General features: G+C 40.2%; 1 pseudogene across 1 annotated transcript in view; it reads left to right on the top strand.

Moving 5' to 3' along the window:
• Positions 1 to 14,006, top strand: part of LOC126962243 (arf-GAP with GTPase, ANK repeat and PH domain-containing protein 5-like) — a 64,176-nt pseudogene that overhangs the window by 29,513 nt on the left and 20,657 nt on the right. The window contains exons 9-10 of the transcript XR_007728637.1: positions 6,420 to 6,471; positions 7,101 to 7,960. The product of XR_007728637.1 is annotated as an arf-GAP with GTPase, ANK repeat and PH domain-containing protein 5-like (transcript). The remainder of the gene's footprint in view (positions 1 to 6,419; positions 6,472 to 7,100; positions 7,961 to 14,006) is intronic.

Raw genomic sequence — 14,006 nt, 5'->3', positions numbered from 1 at the left:
TCTCTTTGAAGCTATTGTGAATGGGAGTTCATGATTTGACTCTCTATTATTGGTGTATAAGAATGCTTGTGATTTTTGCACATTGATTTTTTATCCTGAGACTTTACTGAAGGTGTTTATCAGCTTAAGGAGATTTTGGGCTGAGATGATGGAGTTTTCTAAATATACAATCATGTCATCTGCGAAGAGGGACAATATGACTTCTTTTCCTAACTGAATATCCTTTATTTCTCTTGCCTTATTGCCCTAGCCAGAACTTCCAACACTATGTTGAATAGGAGTGGTGAGAGAGGGCATCCCTGTCTTGTGCCAGTTTCAAAGGGAATGCTTCCAGTTTTTGCCCATTCAGTATGATATTGGCTGTGGGTTTATCATAAATAGCTCTTATTATTTTGAGATACGTTCCATCAATACCGAATTTATTGAGAGTTTTTAGCATGAAGGGCTTTTGAATTTTGTCAAAGGCCTTTTCTGCATCTATTGAGATAATCATGTGTTTTTTTCTTTGGTTCTGTTTATATGCTGGATTATGTTTATTAATTGCCATATGTTGAACCAGCCTTGTATCCCAGGGATGAAGCCCACTTGATCATGGTGGGTAAGCTTTTTGATGTGCTACTGGATTCGGTTTCCCAGTATTTTATTGAGGATTTTTACATCGATGTTCATCAGGGATATTGGTCTAAAATTCTCTTTTTTTGTTGTGTCTCTGCCAGGCTTTGGTATCAGGATGATGTTGGCCTCATAAAATGAGTTAGGGAGGATTCCCTCTTTTTCTCTTGATTGGAATAGTTTTCAGAAGGAATGGTACCAACTCCTCCTTGTACCTCTGGTAGAATTCGGCTGTGAATCCATCTGGTCCTGGACTTTTTTTGGTTGGTAGGCTATTAATTATTGCCTCAATTTCAGAACCTGCTATTGGTCTATTCAGGGATTCAACTTCTTCCTGATTTAGTCTTGGGAGAGTGTAAGTGTCCAGGAAATTATCCATTTCTTCTAGGTTTTCTAGTTCATTTGCGTAGAGGTGTTTATAGTATTCTCTGATGGTAGTTTGTATTTCTGTGGGGTCGGTGGTGATATCCCCTTTATCATTTTTTATTGCGTCTATTTGATTCTTCTCTCTTTTCTTCTTTATTAGTCTTGCTAGCAGTCTATCACTTTTGTTGATCTCTTCAAAAAACCAGCTCCTGGATTCATTGATTTTTTGGAGGGTTTTTTGTGTCTCTATCTCCTTCAGTTCTGCTCTGATCTTAGTTATTTCTTGCCTTCTGCTAGCTTTTGAATGTGTTTGCTCTTCCTTCTCTAGTTCTTTTAATTGTGATGTTAGGGTGTCAATTTTAGATCTTTCCTGCTTTCTCTTGTGGGCATTCAGTGCTATAAAGTTCCCTCTACGCACTGCTTTAAATGTGTCCCAGAGATTCTGGTATGTTATATCTTTGTTCTCATTGGTTTCAAAGAACATATTTATTTCTGCCTTCATTTCGTTATGTGCCCAGTAGTCATTCAGGAGCAGGTTGTTCAGTTTCCATGTAGTTGAGCGGTTTTGAGTGAGTTTCTTAGTCGTGAGTTCTAGTTTGATTGCACTGTGGTCTGACAGACAGTTTGTTATAATTTCTGTTCTTTTACATTTTCTGAGGAGTGCTTTACTTCCAACTATGTGGTCAATTTTGGAATAAGTGTGATGTGGTGCTGAGAAGAATGTATATTCTGTTGATTTGGGGTGGAGAGTTCTGTAGATGTCTATTAGGTCTGCTTGGTGCAGAATTGAGTTCAATTCCTGGGTATCTTTGTTAACTTTCTGTCTCATTGATCTGTCTAATTTTGACACTGGGGTGTTAAAGTCTCCCATTATTATTGTATGGGAGTCTAAGTCTCTTTGTAATTCTCTAAGGACTTGCTTTATGAATCTGGGTGCTCCTGTATTGGGTGCATATATATTTAGGATAGTTAGTTCTTCCTGATGAATTGATCCCTTTACCATTATGTAATGGCCTTGTCTCTTTTGATCTTTGATGGTTTAAAGTCTGTTTTATCAGAGACTAGGATTGCAACCCCTGCTTTTTTATGTTTTCCATTTGCTTAGTAGACCTTCCTCCATCCCTTTATTTTGAGCCTATGTGTATCTCTGCATGTGAGACGGGTCTCCTGAATTCAGCAAACTGATGGTTCTTGACTCTTTATCCAATTTTCCAGTCTGAGTCTTTTAATTGGACAATTTAGTCCATTTACATTTAAGGTTAATATTGTTATATGTGAACTTGATCCTGTCATTATGATATTAGCTGGTTATTTTGCTCGTTAGTTGATTCAGTTTCTTCCTAGCATCAATGGTCTTTACATTTTGGCATGTTTTTGCAATGGCTGGTATCAGTTGTTCCTTTCTATGTTTAGTGCTTCCTTCAGGATCTCCGGTAGGGCAGGCCTGGTGGTGAGAAAATACCTAAGCATTTGCTTGTCTGTAAAGGATTTTATTTCTCCTTCACTGATGAAACTTAGTTTGGCTGGATATGAAATTCTGGGTTGAAAATTCTTTTCTTTAAGAATGTTGAATATTGGCCCCCACTCTCTTCTGGCTTGGAGAGTTTCTGCCGAGAGATCTGCTGTTAGTCTGATGTGCTTCCCTTTGTGGGTAACCTGACCTTTCTCTCTGGCTGCCCTTAACATTTTTTCTTCATTTCAATTTTTGTGAATCTGACAATTAAGTGTCTTGGAGTTGCTCTTCTTGAGGAATATCTTTGTGGCATTCTCTGTAGTTCCTGAATTTGAATGTTGACCTGCCTTACTAGGTTGGGGAAGTTCTCCTGGATGATATCCTGCAGAGTGTTTTCCAACTTGGTTCCATTTTGCCGTCAGTTTCAGGCACAGCAATCAGATGTAGATTTGGTCTTTTCACATAATCCCACATTTCTTGGAGGCTTTATTTCTTTTTATTCGTTTTTCTCTACACTTCTCTTCTTCCTTCATTTCATTCATTTGATCTTCAATCACTGATACTCTTTCTTCCAATTGATTGAGTCAGTTACTGAAGCTTGTGCATTTGTCACGTAGTTCTCGTGTCATGGTTTTCATCTCTATCAGTTCGTTTATGGTCTTCTCTGCATTGATTATTCTAGTTATCCATTCTTCCATTCTTTTTTCAAGGTTTTTAGTTTCTTTGCGCTGGGTACGTAGTTCCTCCTTTAGCTCTGAGAAGTTTGATCAACTGAAGCCTTCTTCTCTCAGCTTGTCAAAGTCATTCTCCATCCATTTTTGTTCCATTGCTGATGATGAGCTGCCTTCCTTTGGAGGGGGAGATGCACTCTGATTTTTTTGAATTTCCAGCTCTTCTGCACTGCTTTTTCCCCATCTTTGTGGTTTTATCTGCCTTTGGTCTTTGATGATGGTGACGTACCTGGGGGTTTTGGTGTGGGCGTCCTTTCTGTTTGTTAGTTTTCCTTCTAACAGTAAGGACCCTCAGCTGCAGGTCTGTTGAAGTTTGCTTGAGGTCCACTCCAGACCCTGTTTGCCTGAGTATCAGCAGCGGAGGTTGCAGAAGATAGAATATTGCTGAATAGCGAGTGTTGCTGTCTGATTCTTGCTCTGGAAGCTTTGTCTCAGAGGTGTACCCAGCTGTGTGAGGTGTGACATGTTGGTCTGCACTTTAGTGGGCGATGTCTCCAGTTAGGCTAGTCAGGGGTCAGGGACCCACTTGAGCAGGCAGTCTGTCCATTCTCAGATCTCAGTGTGCTGGGAGAACCACTGCTCTCTTCAAAGCTGTCAGACAGGGACATTTACATCTGCAGAGGTTTCTACTCCTTTTGTTTAGCTATTCCCTGTCCCCAGAGGTGGAGTCCACAGAGGCAGGCAGGCCTCCTTGAGCTACGGTGGTCTCCAACCAATTCAAGCTTCCAGGAGGCTTTGTTTACCTACTTAAGCCTCAGCAATGGTGGGTGCCCCTCCCCCAGCCTCGCTGCCACCTTGCAGTTAGATCTTAGACTGCTGTGCTAGCAATGAGGGAGGCTCCGTGGGCATGCGACCCTCCAGGCCAGGTGTGGGATATAATCTCCTGGTGTGCCGTTTGCTAAGACCCTTGGTAAAGCGCAGTATTAGGGTAGGAGTTACCCAGTTTTCCAGGTGTTGTGTGTCTCAGTTTCCCTTGGCTAGGAAAAGGAATTCCCTTCCGCCTTGCACTTCCCAGGTGAGGCGATGCCTCACCCTGCTTCAGCTCTTGCTGGCTGGGCTGCATCTGCAGACCAGCATCAGCTGTCCGACATGCCCCAGTGAGATGAACCCAGTACCTCAGTTGAAAATGCAGAAATCACCCACCTTCTGTGTCACTCACGCCGGGAGCTGGAAGCTGGAGTTGTTCCTATTGGGCCATCTTGGGCGCCCCCCACTTCTTCTTTTTTCTTTTTCTGAGATGGAGTCTTGCTCTGTCACCCAGGCTGGAGTGCAGTGGTGCGGTCTTGGCTCACTGCACCCTCCGTCTCCCTGATTCAAGCGGTTCTCCTGCCTCAGCCTCCAGAGTAGCTGGGACTACAGGGATATGTCACCATGCCCAGCTAATTTTTTGTATTTTTAGTAAAGATGGGGTTTCACTGTGTTAGCCAGGATGGTCTCGATCTCCTGAACTTTTGATCTGCCCATCTCAGACTCCCAAAGTGCTGGGATTACAGATATGAGCCAACATGCCTGGCAGAAGGAATAAGTTTTTCAGAGTCCTCAGGAAAGGTTAAATTTTATCACTGGGAACAAATACTTATTTTCCTTGAAGTGACAACCTCTCACTTCATTTATTTTTGAGAATGAAAGGTGTACTTTTTTTTTAGACCGAGTCTCACTCTGTCACTTGGCTGGAGTGCATTGGCATCATCTCAGCTCAAGCAATCCTCTCACATCAGACTCCCCTGTAGCTGGGACCACAGATGGGTGGCACCACACCAGGCTAATTCTTTTTTGCATTTTTGGTAGTGAGAGGGTTTTGTTACCTTGCCTAGGCTGGTCTCAAACTCCTGCAGGAGCTCAAGCCATCTGCCTGCGTTCACCTCCCAAAGTGCTGGGATTTTACAGGCATGAGCTACTGCGCTGACCCAGTTGTACTTTTAAATAAAAACGATGTTCTGTGAAAAAAGTGATTGTTCAGTTCACAATTAACTCACTAATTCTTTTTAAAACAAAAACAAAAAACTGTACTGCAGTCAGCAGAAATGCTTCTTATTAACTTTCCGCTTATTCAGAATATTAAAGAGACATGCCAAAGTTTAATAGCAACATTAATTTTTACTGCTTCATTAAAGACATTCTTAAGTAATTCAGGCTGTCTTTTTTAATGGTAGGGGACAGCAAAGAATAGAATGACTACTAATGTAATTGGTACCACTGCCTTGATTTATGCTGAGAAACCAACAGTTTTACCCACTTTTGCTTTTATACAATCATGGCAAGTGTCAACGAAAAAGCAGGCAATGACTTTGTATTCCTTTTACAAATTTTTAAATTTTTTATTCAGCTTTCTCAGGTATGATTCAGTACAGTGTTGGCCAGGCACAATGGCTCAGGCCTGCAATCCCAGCACTTTGGGAGGCTAAGGTGAGCAGATCACCTGAGGTCAGGAGTTCAAGACCAGCCTGGCCAACATGGTGAAACCACGTCTCTACTGAAAATACAAAAATTAGCCAGGCGTGGGGGCAGGTGCCTATGATCCCAGCTACTCAGGAGGATGAGGTAGGAGAATCACTTGAACCTGGGAGGCGGAGGTTGCCATAAGCCGAGATTGCGCCATTGCACTCCAGCCTGGGCAACAAGAGTGAAACTCGGTCTCAAACAAACAAACAAACAGTGTTGACCTCTTAGCCCTTCTGGAAATCGGTCTTGGGGATCCCGAGAGGTCCACAGAGCACATTTGGGGAACCACTGGTTTATCACGTAGGCACAATGCATTAGGCTTACAAAGTTTAAAGTTCATCAAAGACTGGCCTCTTAAGAAGGCAGATGAGTTTTTAATTCAAACAACAGAAAATACACAAATACATCATGAGAGTATACTACACAGAACTAAAGAGAAAGGAAGCTCGGAAATCTGAATCACGTTTACATTTATTAAAGTTCATCACTACTGCTTTGTAAAACATTCTTGTGTTTCAGTGTGTGGTTAGAAGAGTGAAAATATATTTGGTTTGTTGCCATTGCCTGTTAGGGAGAGTCAGTACTTACGGGCATTTCTGACCGGTTACATAGAAAAGACTTCACAGAACAGGACATGACGTCCTCAGAAAGAAGAAGTCAGGAAACCCTCTGCAAGTCACGATCCAGGAGAAAAATTTGTAAAAACTGCTTCGGTAAAGTAAACAGCAAAGCACACAGGAGGCCGTATTTTACTAAACATATGTGATACTAATATACTAACAGTTTTTGAAGTAATGCACATTCTTATTTTATAGACATGCAGATGGATCTTTGAGCATATTTGATGAACAGTTATACTCATTTACGGTAAGTGGCGCTTTTATTGAGATTGTATTTTCATCATACACTTGTATCTGTTTCATGCTGAAGTCAAAGGCATCTTTTTTTAAATCTTCCCCATTTCATGTTGTATTTAGTCATCTTAAGTGTTGTAAAAAGAATGTGCTGGAATAAGAACTATCTGCAGCTCTGTTTAGTTAGTGAGCTTGTATGAGTAAATATACTATCCAAATAACGGAAAATGTATCTTTTTTTTTTTTTTTTTGAGACGGAGTCTCTTTCTGTAGCCCAGGCTGGAGTGCAGTCGCACAATCTTGGCTCACTGCAGGCTCTGTCTCCCAGGTCCCTGTTCAAGCAATTCTCCTGCCTCAGCCTCCCGAGTAGCTGGGATTACAGGCATGCGCCACCGTGCCCAGCTAATGTTTTTTTTCTTTTTTTAGTAAAGACAGGGTTTCACCATGTTGGCCAGGATAGTCTTGAACTCCTGACCTCCTGATCCACCCACCTCGGCCGCCTTAAGTGCTGGGATTACAGGTGTGAGCCACTGTGCCTGGCCCAGAAAATGTATCTTTCTAAAAGGTAATTGTGAGCTGTCTATAGGACCCTGCAGGTCACTACCCAATTCTCAAAGCCATTCCTCCTTCTGTTCCACACAGGTTTCCACCATGCACATTACCCAGACAAGAAATGGAGGTGGGAGTTTTAGTAACTATTCCTCCTCCATTCCATCGACTCCCAGCACCAGCCAGGAGGACCTTCAGGTCAATGTTCCTCCCACTGCCAACACACCCACGCCCGTTTGCAAGCGGTCCAAGCACTGGTCCAAGCTGTTTACATCTGAGAAAGGGAGTCACCCAGACAAAGAGAACAAAGCCTGGGAGAGCCATGCTGACACCATCGGGAGCGGCAGAGCCATCCCCATTAAACAGGGCATGCTCTTAAAGCTAAGTGGGAAATGGCTGAAGAAATGGAAAAAGAAATATGTTACCCTCTGTGACAATGGCATGCTCACCTATTATTCAAGCTTAGGTGATTATATGAAGAATATTCACAAAAAAGAGATTGACCTGCGAACATCTACCATCGAAGTCCCAGGAAAGAGGCCACCCCTAGCCACATTGGCCTGTGCGCCCATTTCCAGCTCTAAAGGCAATTGCGTATCCAAGGACATGAACAGTCTATGTACCTCAGCCAATTCAGACACCGGACTGGGTGACTCCATATGCTCCAGCCCCAATATCTCCAGCACCACCAGCCCCAAGCTCAACCCACCCCCCTCTTCTCATGCCAACAAAAAGAAACACCAAAGGAAGAAATGCACCAACAACTTAAAAGACAATGGCCTGTCTGGCACTGCTGAAAAACAAGCAGAAAACTTTATCATTGTGTCCCTCACCGGCCAAACGTGGCACTTTGAAGCCATGACGTATGAGGAGCGGGATGCCTGGGTCCAAGCCATTGAGAGCCAGATCGTGGCCAGCCTGCAGTCAGGCGAGAGCAGCAAAAGCAAGTTCCGGCTGCTTTAGACTAGCACAAGATTATTTACTAACAATCTTGATCTTTAGCCACATTTCTCTGCAATAAATTTGCTATGATGCCATGATGGGGATCAGCAAGCTACGTTTTCCAAGTTCTTTCTAGTGGGATCCTGTTGGTTCTGCTATTGGGAGGTACTAGAGAAACATAGAAAGGCAAGAGAATGGAAGAATAGATCTCCTTTTCCTGTTTATTTGCTGTCCTTGCCGATATTCTCCCAAGAACATCCCCTTGCCGTAGGAGCAGTAATTGTTTCAGTTTACCAATTTTTTCAGAGCCCCAGAAAGTGCCTCTTCAGAGGTAACAGCAGCAGTTGGAACATATCTCTCCCTCAGAGATCTAGTCTCAGCCCAGGAAGGCTTTTACTCTGAGCTTTAATTGTAATAACTCCAGTCTCTTCCCTTCATTCATCTAAGCTTCTGAGGAGGCCCCTATGTGGCCAGGAGATGGTGGTGATGGCTGCATCTTGCAGTCATTTTCTTTGCTTTCCACAGTGTGTTACTTGTTTCTCCTATTTCCTATGTGGTCAATGTTTTAATATTAACTCATAGTCATAGTGTAGTATTAGTACTTTATGTGAAATGAAATGTTTTTTATAATGTAGCCATGGCCTACTAATAGCATATTTTCTTTTAGATTTGGTAATATATATTTTGCTTCAGTGACTTTATACACTTATTTGTTGCCCAAATTAGTTTTTCATATACAAAACATCCAATATTACCCTGTTCCCATCATTTCTTCTGATATCCATTGTCCTGTGATTTCTCCTGGAAAGTGAATTGTTTATCCATCCATTTCACTCTGTGAAGTCATACAGGTCTATCTATGTAGAACTCCTGTGCTGCAATTTATTCCCTGTGTGAAACTGGGCAATTCATTAATCTGGGAATATGTTTCTTCATATGTAAATCAGAGGTAACACTTACCTCACAACATTGTTTGGAGCATTAAAAGAAATATCATATGATGTCTTTCACACAGAATTTCCCTGGGTGTGAATTGAACAATGTGTTTTTCTCCCATTTAATGTGAAAACTGACTATATAAATAAACATATTGTAGAGGAAACACAGGCTCAGATAGGATATAAATTGCCCGTATCACAAAATTAGTAAGTGATGGAGCTAAAATACAAACAAGATTTACCTATTTACAAAAATCAATAATTTTTCCTCTAAAACAAGTCACTATATGCCTTTGGTTGTTAAGTGAAATGTACTCAACTTCACATTTTAAAATATGCCACAAATGTACCCATAAAGCAAGTGAACATGACTATTGAGTGGGATCACAATTATTAAAAAGTTTGCCTTGGGAACAAAGACAGTACAGTGACCCTCAGGGAACTGAATTACATACCCAAAGGGGACATGTGCCATCTACCTGGGCTCAATGGGGGTTTTCCAATGGATTCTTTGTAAATAGGTGTTGCACATACTTCTGTGTCTTTAAGCTTTCCTTTATAACTTCCAGAGCTACTTCTGATGGTGATGAGTTTCTTTCAAACCTAACCCTAGATATGGGGTCAGCTTTAGGCAAAATTATGAGTTGCTAGCTAACAAAAGTAGCTAATATTTTAACGAAATGTCTTATTATTAAGCTAAATGCCAAACACTATTCATTACATGTATTAATAAGTTATCACAATTTTATGAAGTAGACATGACATTTTTAATTATCAGTTGAAGAAACTAAGACACAGAAAACTTAAATACTTTACCCAAAGTCATGTTGCTTGTGGAGAAGTTGCAATTCATCTTGGTTATCTTGACCTAGAGTCTGCGTGCTGGATGACTATTTTAGACGGTTACGTGTGCATGCAGATTTCAGTGCTTGTCTGGTCCCACTCCCTCCTAACTCTTCTGTCCCCTAGTGACTTCATCCTGTTGCCTACTTCTCAAGACTGCTTCTCTTCTTGGATACTTTTTCATATTCCAGAACTAATCATTCTGTTTCTTTTCTTTCTGTTCATCATGCCAAAGGCAAAGTTAGCAGGGTAGCTGACATAAAGGAATTCATACTAAACAATGGCATGCTGAATTTGTAAAATTCCCCAGAGTTAAATAGGTAGAGTGAAAGGTGTAATTTCTTCTTTGAAGAAAACAATGCTGAATTTTACTTAAATGAATGATAAGTATAATTTTGACATGTATTTGCAATCTGCATGAGTAATATATCCTATCATGCTTCACATTCTCACACTCTTATACCATTAAGGATCTCTACATCTGTCCCCAATCAGCTGCCACTTCTCTTCCTCAGCTGTTATGACAGGTCTGAAAATTAAATTTTAAAAGTAGTTCCTAGGTTTTAAACATTTTTAAATTTTTTTCCTGGAAGGACATGATGAGTAACCTCATTGTCAGCAAATGCGTTAGGTATTAAGGAGAACAGTCCTAATGGCAATAGCTAATATTTTTTGCCAGAGCCAAGTTTCAGTATCTCTTTGCAACTGTGTGACAGCATGATCATATTAATTCTTATTACAAACCTATGAAGTGGCTATCTGCTTTATTTTTATTTTATAGGGGAAAAGCAAGTCCTTAGAGAGTCTAAGTAACTTGGCTCTGGATTTGAACTTCATTCTAGCTATCTCTACAACTTGACCTTTGAGCATTATACCACCTTATATGTCAACCTTACCTTGAAAAGCAACAAGCAAACCAAATAAATAAAACAATAAGAACAACCTATAATAAAAAGCCTTCTCAGTCAGGTACAGTGGCTTACACCTGTAATCCCAGAATTTTGGGATGCTGAGGAGGAGGATGGTGTGAGCCCAGGAGTTTGAGACCAACCTAGGCAACACAGTGTAACCCTGTCTCTAAAAAAAAAATACAAAAATCATATAGGTGGACATGGTGGTGCTCACCTGTAGTCCCAGCTACTCAGGAGGCTGAGGTAGAAGGATTTCTTGAGCCCAGGAGGCAGAGGCTGCAGTGAGTTGAGATAGTGCCACTGCACTCCAGCCTTAGCAACAGAGAGAAACCATTTCTGAAAAAAAAAAAAGAAAAAGGACTTATTCAGTATTCTATAGCAATCAAAAAATACCATTGAATGAATGGGGAAGAAAATTACATCAACTGCTGTGAAGTCAACTTGTTTACTCCTGATCAAGAAATAGCAGATTTTACCTCTGTGGCATTAGTAAAACAGATCTTTGCACAGGGCGCGGTGGCTCACACCTGTAATCCCAGCACTTTGGGAGGCCGAGGCAGGCAGATCACGAGGTCAGGAGATGGAGACCATTCTGGCTAACACGGTGAAACCTCGTCTCTACTAAAAATACAAAAAATTAGCCGGGCGTGGCGGTGTGCGCCTGTAGTACCAGCTACCAGCTACTTGGGAGAATGGTGTGAACCTGGAAGGCGGAGCTTGCAGTGAGCAGAGATTGAGCCACTGAGCTCCAGCCTGGGAGACAGAATGATAAAAAAAATTTTATATGTATATATATATAAATTTATATATATGTACACACATATAATTTTTTGCTTCCAAATACATATTTTAAATGTTTGATACACGGGGACACATCACAGTGTATACTGTCAAATTACTTTGAGTTATAAACAGAAGAGGAAAATCAAAATAGGAAAATTATAATAGCCTTAAATCTCTCAGTTGATATTAAAAATACTAAATGCTGGGCCGGGCGCCATGGCTCACACCAGTAATCCCAGCACTTTGGGAGGCTGAGATGGGTGGATCACGAGGTCAAGAGATGGAGACCATCCTGGCTAACACGGTGAAACGCCATCTCTACTACAAATACAAAAAAATTAGCCGGGCGTGGTGGCGGGTGCTTGTGGTCCCAGCTACTCGGGAGGCTGAGGCAGGAGAATGGCGTGAACCTGGGAGGCGGAGTTTGTAGTGAGCGGAGATCCAGCCACTGCACTCCAGCCTGGGCGACAGAGCAAGACTCCTTCTCATAAAAAGAAAAAGAGAAAAAAAAAAAGACAAAAACTAAAATCTGGCAGCTAGGGTAAAATTAATATAAGAAAAGAATAGATACAGCACTCACTTTTTCTATACCCCCAAGTGTTTTAATTATTTCTATATTTGGAAATGAATTCATAATCTATTAGTCACATTATTTGGAATTTCAAATTATAATTTTGTTTCAGATAAAAGCCTTGTCCTTTAAAAACATACATTTGGATGAATAAACAAAGCAAACTTGGTATGACTTTCATGTAAACTACTTTATCATTCTATATTGCTCCATTGAGTTAGTGAGGTCAGGGTTTTGATAGAATGAGAACATTCATACAGTGAATTGCAGACATATTTGAAGGTTTTTAAAAATGATGTTGGCTTTGTCTAGGGCTGAGGGTGATGTTGCAGGGCAAGTGTAAAGGACAGAGTCACATAGAGACTCCCGAGAACTAGAAAGCAACCAGTGAGTCCCAGCATCTGAAAGCAAGGAAGTGTCAGTGTAGTTCCGTATAAATTTAGTAAAACATAAAGCAAGCACTCAATTGTTTTCCAACACAATATACTAATTGGAGTGGCAGAATTGTATGGTAGAAAGAACATACAAATGGCAAATATATTCACAACACTGTGCCAAGTGCAGTGAGAGGTACAGTGACATAAAAACATGCATTTTCAGACATTACAGTCAGTTTGAGGATTTAATATATTAATCATATACAGAGATCTAAAATTTCCTTAAGTATCTATTATGCATGCTGAATGCTAGGAAATGTGTGCTAAGTATTTTATTCTGGATTCTCTCAGATAAAACTGACCTCATAGCTCTGAGTTAAGTAATTTGATATTTATCACATAAGAAAATTGAAGTACAAATGAGGAAATCGAGGTACAGACACATTAAGCAACTTGTCCACGACTATACAACTGCTACGCAGAGCATCTGGGATTCAAATCTAGGAATGAGTGAAGAATTTTATTACTAATTGCATAAGTAAATACATATGTCTAACCCAGTCATATATTCTTTGTTGGGTCTATGACCCAATATTGTAAAAAATAGTTATAGAATTAGATTTTGTTTATTTGAGTGCAAAATTTACTTCACAAAATTATAATTCTGTTGTTTAAATACTGAATGTATAGTATGAATTATTCTCTAATAGTAGTATCTGTTTTAAAGTCACACATTGGTAAATATTGCCTTAATAATGGTTATGAGTCAGGAACTGTTCTCAGCACATGTTATATCAATGAATCCTTTCAAATAGTTAATATGGTAAATGTAGACCAAATCAACCAATAATGAGCTAAGCCTCAGAGGATTTGAGTACTGTATCTATATTTATATGGCCAGTGAGTAGAGAAGTTGAGTCTTAATCCCAGTGATCTGACAGCAGTGATCTCATTTGTGTATGTGATTCCAGAATCACTGTGGGAGAATGTGAACCCACAGTTAGACAATGCATAGTTCCCAGCAACAACTAGAGTCTTATCTTGCTCTGACAGTGAAGAAAATACATCACGATAATTTGGTAATATTGTAATGTGAAAAGCGTAAGGAGAATAACTCACAAGAAAAATATTAAGAAGTTTTCTGAAGCAAGCTTCTCTTGTGGCTTCCAGATTAATGTGCTTGCATATTCTAAGCAATGTTTTCCAGACAGGTTTTCTGTGTAAGCAGAAATTGGTTTAATTTAAGGAGGTACAAAGGATGGTGGAGTATTTTGTGTTGACTACAGAGGTTGGCTGCCATTTGTTTGTGCTGTAAAATTTTGTAAAGCTGCTCTGAGATTCTTTGAAATTCATTTATAATAACGAGACTGGATGCTTTACCATCTTCTGCAAATGTTTCCTAGGAGATTTAGTTACTCATGTTCCCTACTTTCTGTAGTTTATTTCCATTCTATGATTATCTTTTGAAATAATTTCAACAATTGAATCTGTTTATTATTTCTGGTTCTGAGAAAACATTAGCTAAATGACAAATTTAACAGTTTAATCCAACAAGCCTTTAGTGGTATATATACGCATGTGCTACTAAAGGAGTCAAGAAATTAACTCCAGCTGTTAAACTTTGAATAAAGAAA

This window comes from Macaca thibetana, chromosome 9, assembly GCF_024542745.1.
Source record: "Macaca thibetana thibetana isolate TM-01 chromosome 9, ASM2454274v1, whole genome shotgun sequence".
NCBI classification, from domain to species: Eukaryota; Metazoa; Chordata; class Mammalia; order Primates; family Cercopithecidae; genus Macaca; species Macaca thibetana.
Note: the sequence above shows the minus strand (reverse complement) of the source record. Positions and strands in the feature narration are given on the sequence as shown.